This window comes from Muscardinus avellanarius (genome assembly GCF_963383645.1).
Source record: "Muscardinus avellanarius genome assembly, chromosome: 2".
In the NCBI taxonomy this organism is placed as follows: Eukaryota; Metazoa; Chordata; class Mammalia; order Rodentia; family Gliridae; genus Muscardinus; species Muscardinus avellanarius.
The window spans coordinates 46,911,616-46,919,854 of record NC_137787.1 but is presented as its reverse complement, the minus strand read 5'-3'; positions in this window follow the sequence as shown (position 1 = coordinate 46,919,854).

The following is an 8,239-nucleotide window of genomic DNA, read 5'->3' as shown; positions in this document are numbered from 1 at the left end:
TGGGGCTGAACCAACTGATTTGTCATTTCTCCTCTCCTGTCAAGCTGTCTGACTTCTGTCCCTTCATTCATGTTTCCTCTGACATCATTCCCTTCCTGGGACTGATTCCAGCCCTAGTGGACCCTTTCTTGGGAAACTTGCCCCCAGCATCCTTCATGGGCCTTCATGGGCCTTCATGGGCCAGGTGCCTCGGCTCTAAATTCTGGAAACACCTGTGGCTGTCTCCATGCTGCGGTCTTGGTAGACCCCCATGCTTCCCAGAACAGAGATGGAGTCATCTTCCCTGTACCCCCAGGACAAGCCAGACACCAAGAAAGTTGTCTATAGTTATTAATTTAACAAACAGATGTCTTTAATGAAAGATCACCTATTCCACAATTAAATAACAGTTTTTAATGTAAATGCTTTGGGAAGAATTAGCATGCTTGCATAAATAAGGCCGTCGTTCTGTTGTTATTGTTGTGATTGTTACTGTTTTGCTCGCCATACTGGGGACTGAACTCAGGGGTGCTCCACCAGTGAATTCAATATCCATCCCATTTTTCATTTTATTTTGAGACACGGTATAAGTTGCTGAAGCTGACCTAGAACTTGGTGATCCTCCTGCCTCAGCCAGAAATCACCAGATCAATGTGATCAGGGAACTTGACAATTGGGAGGAAACTGAAAGCACATCTGGCTCTCCTCTTGGTTTTTCTGTGTTGCTAGGGATTAAGCCCAGGAAAGGCACCACACATACCAGGCAAGCGCTCTACAGCTCTGCTGTATGCACAAGCCCTTTCTGAGACAGGGTCTCACTAAGTTGTCCAGGCTGACCTCCATCCTCCTGCCTCAGTCTCCCAAGTAGTTGAGATTACAGGCGTGCACCACTGTGCTCGACTCTACTCTTAATAGTTTTTAAAATTAATTAATTCATTCATTCATTTTTGTTGTAGGAAAATATGCATAAAATTTACCATTTTAGTCATTGCTAGAATGTAGCTCAGTAGCATTAATTATACACACATTGTTGTACAATAGCCATTCTTAGAACTTTTCATCATTCCAAACTGAATATCTCTAGCCCCTGAACACACTCCCCATTCCTTCCTTCCTCTAGCCCCTTGCAAACATCATTCTATTTTCTTTTTTTTTTCATATTTATTTTTAATTGGTGCACTATATTCATACATCATAGTGAGATACAAACATTTGTAGACATACATGCACACATTGCCCAGTCAGCCCCCACCCGATCCCCACCCCGTTCTCTCCCTATCCCCCCCTCCTATGCTTGGCTTAGTAGTTGACATCTAGTATTATAGCAATTTATCCAAAATTAAAAATTATAATCTCACATAACAGTTTCATTTGTCTGATACCAAGCTTTTGATGACTTAAAGATAACATTTCAATATTTCTTTTTGCTTTCTTTCTTACCAGAGAATCTATTTTTTTCTGTTTTTTAGGTGAAACTATCATATATTTATATATTTATTTTTCAGAAAAAAAATCTATCCTAATATGGAATATGGACTCTAGGTACCCACATCGATCTTGAAAAAGAACAAAGCTAGAAGATATATATTTTCTGATTTCAAACCATATAAAGCTACAATAATTTAAACAGTGTAGTACTATTCTAAAGGCAGATATATAAACCATTGGAGTTAAATAAAAGCCTAGACCTAAATTCTTCCCTATATTGTCGTTATTTTTGACAAGGTTTCCACGAACATTTGGTGGTAGAAATAATAATATTTTAACTAAATATTGTTGAAAAATAATAATTACATGGAAAAGAATAAAATTGGACCCTTACCTAATCCCATATACAAATATTAACTCAAAATAGATAAAAGACCTAAATATAAATCTTAAGACTATAAACTTTTAGGAGAAAATCTGGGTCATAAAACCTCACAACATTGAAATTGGCAGTGATTTCTTGGTTATGATTTCAATGGCACAGGCAACAGAAGAGTATACAAACTCCCTAAAAAATAAAAAACATATTGTATATCCAAAGACAATGTAAACAGAGTTAACAGTTACTAATAGAATGGGATAAAATATTTCCAAATGCTATATCTGAAGGTATATTAATATTCCAACTAGAAATCCTAAAAATTAACAACAATAAAGGCAAACAATACTCTTTAGAGATAGGTAACAGACTAACATAAATAATGAATCTCCACAGATAACCAATCTTAGTTGTCTGTTGGATGGAAAATCTTGTTTCTCTAGTTCTGATGTGTGTTACCTATTTCTTCTTTGTAGTTAATCTCTTTGAGTATCTTCTCTAGTGCTGGTTTTGAAGACATAAATTCCTTCAGTTTCTGTTTGTCATGGAAGCTTCTTATTTCTCCATCTAATTTGATAGAAAGTTTTGCTGGGTAGGAAATTTTTGGCTGGAAGTTGTTTTCTTTCAGAGTTTGGAATATGTTACTCCAAGCCCTTCTGGCTCTCATGACTTGGTTTGGGAAGTCTGGAGTGATTCTAATTGGTTTGCCTCTGAATGTCACTTGGCCCTTTGCTTTTGTTGCCTTTAAGATTCTCTGCTTGGCTTCCACATTGGTCATTTTGACAATTATGTGGCGTGGGGATCCTCTTCTCCGATCCTGTCTAAAGGGAGTTCTATACGTTTCCTGGACCTGCGTATCGAACTCTTGCTCTATGTCTGGAAAATTTTCTGCTATTACTTCCTTGAAGAGATTGTTGATCCCTTTGGTTTCACTTTCTTTTCCCTCCTCTATTCCAATTATTCTTAGGTTAGCTCTCTTAAAATGGGCCCATATTTCTTCAATATCAGATTCCTGCTGTCGATTATTTTCTTCTAGATTAGAAACTATGCATTCATTTTTGGATTGCTCATCTTCTAAGAGCGAGATTCTATTCTCCATGTGGTCTAATCGGTTGTTTGTGCTTTGAATTGAGGCCTTTACTTCATTAATTGCATCCTTTATCTCTTTTTGGCTCTCTCTGAGTTCTTTTCGAAGCACCTCTATTATTTCTACAGTTGTTTTCCTGATTTGATCTTCTAGAAATCTCTGATTTTCTGTTTTATCGGGTTCTGATGTTGTGAGGTTGTGGGCATTCATTGCTCCAGTGTTATTCCTCTTTCCCATGATTTCGGAAGTTTGTGCCTTCTCTGAGTTCTTCCCTTGGGTCACTATGACTTCACTTAAGGTGCTCTGGATCTCGAGTCAGTAGTATCTCAGACCCCACTACTCCTTTACTGGGTTGTATCACAGAGTCTCCGACCCAGAGAGTCGATAGAGGCTGCTTTAGACCGTGGGGGGTGCCAGGTTGCACGTTCTCCTATGGTATGATATCACTGCCACCACCCCTCTCCCACTGGGTCAAAACCCAGGGAGTACAGTACTGGGATTTCTCCGCTGTGGCCCGCAATTTGACTCACTGTTCTTGAGTACGCAGATGTAGCTGTAGTGAATTCGGTGCTGCTGCCGCCGGTGGCAATATGGCGCCGCTGCTACACCCTCGGCTGTTGGGCTGGCGTTTTTTTTTTTTTCTTGGTTTTGATTTCCACTCTGAATCCCTGCAGCGTGTGCTGAGCTCAGACACTGGGAGCTTTAGATGTCCTCTGCGCCGAGAAATCCCGCCTGGCTGTTCCGCAGCGGCTCCCCTCGGCTTGCTGTGGCCGTCCCGTGAATTCGCCGGCAGTATGGCGCTGCTGCCGCGTCTGCCGCGTCCTCGGGCATGAGGATATCCTCTGTGGCTCTGTTCTCAGTCCACTTTCTCTCTGGAGCCTGGTGATTTTTTTTTTGTTTCTCTGGTGATGTTGTTTTCTGGCTTTGAAAGGCGCTGATTTTGTGGTAATGGATATTTGTTGTTAGCGGGGCTCTTAAGCCCCGCTTTTCTCGGTCGCCATCTTCCCGGAAGTCTCATTCTATTTTCTGTCTCCATGAATTTGACTTCTCTAGGTGCTAAATACAAATAAAATCCCAGTGTTTGATCTTTTGTGGTTGGCTTATTTCATTTAGCCTAACATCCTCAAGGTTCATCCAACATTCTATAATGTATCAGAATTTCTTTCCTTTTTTAAGGCTGAATAATACTCCCTTGTATGTACACACTATATTTTGTCTGTCCATCTGTCGATGGATAGAAATTAGTGTACAAGTATCTGTTTGAGTCCCCATTTTCAGTACTTTGGGGAATGTACCCAGAAGTGGAATTGCTGGATCATATAGTAATTCTTTTCTAATTTTTTTTTTTGTGGAACTGCCATACTGTCTTCCAGAGTGGCTGCACTATTTCACATCCTCATCAGCAATATGCTAGAATTGCAATTCCTCTATATCCTCACCAGCACTTATTTTTTAGTTATTTAATTTATAGTGGCCATCCTAGTGGTTGTGAAGTGGTATCTCTTGTGTTATTATTTGTATTTCCCTAATAATTAGTGATGTTGAACATCTTTTTATGTGGTTATTGGCCATCTGTATGTTTTACTTGAAGAATTGTCGATTCAAATCTTTTGCCCATGTTTAAATTGGGTTGATTTTTTCTGTTGTTGGGTTGTAGAAGTTCTTTATACAGTCTTGCTATTAATCTCTTATTAGACATATGGCTTATAAATACTTTCTTCCATTCCATAGGTTGCTTTTTCACTCTGTTGACAATGTCCTTTGATGCATGTCGGTTTTACATTTTGAGGTCCAATCCATCTATTTTTCTTTTTGTGGTGTACTTCCGGTGTATTTTATAGATGTACACACTCTGTCTCACAGGTTGGTGTACAGGCCTTAGGGGGAGCTTTTGCCATCACCAGTGAAGCTGAGATGGACTTACAGAAATGTCCCTTGTTGGAGTGAGGGGATGCCTTTATATTTAACCAGCCATTGGGTACAGGGTGCTATAAGAAAGGGTGTGGTAAAGAGAAAGGCCTCTTGAGCCCAGGCAGTCCTAAAGAAGGTGAGTGCTGTATCTGGAGAGATTAAGGTTTGTGTTCCTAAAAGGGGATCTGAGTGACACACTACATCACCCATTTCAATTCCAAAGAACTTTCTTTAAAATAGAAAAACAAAGCAAGTATTTTCTTCTGCTATACTTTCAACATAGACCACTTCTGGCCACCAAAATGTGTATGGGATTTGTCTTACATTGGCCAATTCTCTGACAGCCAGGTATCCTACAATTTAACTCCATTCTGACGCTGGCCAAAGTTGGTGCAGATTCCACAGGTTAAGGGCTCAGTTCCACAAGACATTCCTCCACTTTGGGTGCTACTTTTTCCTTGTGTTGAAGCTGCAATTGCATTTCATGCCTTGGGGTTCCCGCCAATTCGAGCCTTTCATCACCCAAGTCATAATGAGCAGGAATGGAGGCAGAAAGTTGTCCTTGGACCCTCGTGTCTGGGTGGATGTGGTGAGGAGAATGATGTTGGGATAAAATATGTAGACCCAGGAAACCCCAGCTCGAGGGCATTGAGCTACACACATGGTGAGGTGCTATGGTGTGGGTGTGGCTTATGCCCAAAGGCTCAAGAGTTGAGATTTGTCCCTCAGTGGTCCTCAGTGCAGCGGTGTGGAAGTGGTGGGAACTTTAAGTGGTGGAGCCTAATAGTGGGATTCCATTGGGCACTTTTCTCTGAGGAGATAAGTTAGTTCTTGTGGGGCTTCTTGAATCTCTTAAAAAAGTTGTTATAAATCAATGAGGCCTAGTACTTGGGAGGCTGAGACAGGAGGATCACAGGTCCAAGTCCAGTGCATGGTAACTTATCAAGACTCTGCTTCAAAATAAAAAATAAAATACTACTGAAGGTGTAGCTCAGAGATGAAAGCGTCCTGGGTTCAATCCCCAGTACCACAACAAATAAACAAATCAGTAATCCCTGCCTGCCCCTCTCTGCGACTCCATCTCTCCCCGTGACTTCTTGCTCACACATGCACCTGCTCCTGCCATCATGGTCCCTCTGTCGTGTTGAGCTAGGGCCCTTGCCAGAGCCGGTGCTGTGCTTTTTGGATTTTCATTCTCCAAAGTTGTGAGCTGTGTGCCAGTGTGGGAAAACTGCTCCGGTATTAACTTCCAAAATGTAAAAAGCAGTCTGAGTCTGGGTGTTACACAGGCACCGAGGTGGGGAGAAGCAGCAGCTGCTATACCACAGAGCTCCCCCTCTCTGCCCTTTGTCCTAATGATTATTAAACTATAGTAAAGATGTAAGGAAATTAAGGCCATTAGCCTTAGAAACTTTAGAATAAATGGAAGCCTTTGGCCTTAAGAATCCACACAGGCAATCAGTGTCTCTGTGTACTTCCTCTTCTTTGTTATCTGGCCTGGGTGTAAGAAAGGTGAACTCTGTGTGCTACTTCAAAGCACTCATAGTTGATGGGCAACCAATACAGCCCAATACAACAGAGGAAAAAGCAAGGTAGATTATTGACCCCTGCACTTAGTAAGTGCACTGTCTAGAGACAGAGAGGCACCACCTAAGAAATAAGTCACTCGCCCATTGCCTTGATGACACTGATAGGAACATACTAATACAAAATCTGTATTTAAAGGTTGGGGATGAAGGTGGGGAAGAGTTCCACTTTGGGGCTCCAGTGTGCCTGCTAGTCATGCTGCCTTTCTTTTTTCTCTGTTTCCTACTGGTTTTGTAATGAAGACTTGTTAAAGCTGCACAAAACCGAGTTATTAGTTTAATTTCTCTATTCAATAAATTTTAGTTGAATTGAAGAAAAGAGCCATCAGTGCCGTTACAACTATCACAAGCTAAATAAACCTCTTTTCTAAGTATCCAGCCCAAGGTGTTTTGTTATGGTATCAGAAAATGGATTAGTATAGATGTCAAATGGTACTTGACATAAGGGACAGAAGAAACTAACCTTGGTTTTTGATGTTTAATAAATGACAAAAATATGCCAGGTGTAGCGGCACATGCCTGGAATCCCAGTCCTTGGGAGGCAGAGACGGGAGGATCACAGGTTCGCAGCCAGGCCCAGCCTCTTAGTGAGGCCCTCCACAGCTTAGTGAGACACTGTTTCAAAATAAAAAATAAAATAAGCCTGGAGATACAGCTTGGAGGTTTAATATCCCTGGGTTCAATCCCCAGTACCACACACAAAAACGAAATGACAAAAATGAGAAGAAAAGAATGATCAGAGTATCATTTATGTCTATCATGCAGCATAATTCAGTATATAATAAAATGTGTTTAATGGTTAAAACCAAATTCTATCTCAAGATGCATTCAATTAAACAGTAAACTTTTGTATAATAAACACTTAGCTGTGGCTCATGTAGGGTGGAGATCTCGCCATAGCCCCACGTCAGAGCTAATGCTTACTGCAATGTATCCTTGAGAATAGAAGGAAATTGTACCTCTAGATCCTCTTTAGATATCCCTCATGCAGCTCACAAATACAGAATCCATATGCTGAGCTCCTATTCCTAAACCCTGAGACTTATTTCTCAGAAAAATTTCTTAAGCCGGTATAGTGGTGCATGCTTGTAATCCTAGTACTTGGGAGGCTGGGACTGGAAGATCACAGGTTTGAGGCAAGCCTTAGCAAGTAGTGAGACTCTTATAAACCTAGAGAGACCCTATTTCAAAATAAGAAATAAAATCGGTTTAGGGGTGTACCTTGGAGGTAGAATGTCTCTGAGTTCAATTCTCAGTAACACACACACACACACACACACACACACACACACACACATATCTTGCTAGCTGAGTGTAGTGGTACATCCCAGGAACTTGAGAGGCTGAATCAGGAAGGTTGAAAGTTCCAAGCCAGCCGGGCGTGGTGGTGCACGCTTGTAATCCCCGCGCTTGGGAGGCAGAGACAGGAGGATCGCGCAGGTTCGAAGCCAGCCGCGCTGGCTTAAGAGACCCTGTTTCCACATAAAAAAGTATAAAAATAGGTCTGGGAGTGTAGCCCGTGGGAGTGTAGCCGGAGGTAGAAGGGCTTCCAGGAACCCCAGTACCACCAAAAAAAAAAAAAAAAAAGTTCCAGGCCAGTCTAGAAACTTAATGAGGCCCTGTCTTAAAATAAAAAGATTAAAAGATATGGGGTATAGCTCAGTGGTGAAGTGTTTTGCAGCATGTAAAAGGACCTGGGTTCAATCCTTAATAAGGTGCGCGCGCGCGCACACACACACACACACACAGACACACTTGCTAATAATCATAATGGTATACTGTAACTAAATTTTGTGATATTCCCAAAGATGTTTCTTTAAAAAGCAGCATAATTAGCCAGGTGTGGTGGCGCATGCTTGTAATCTCAGT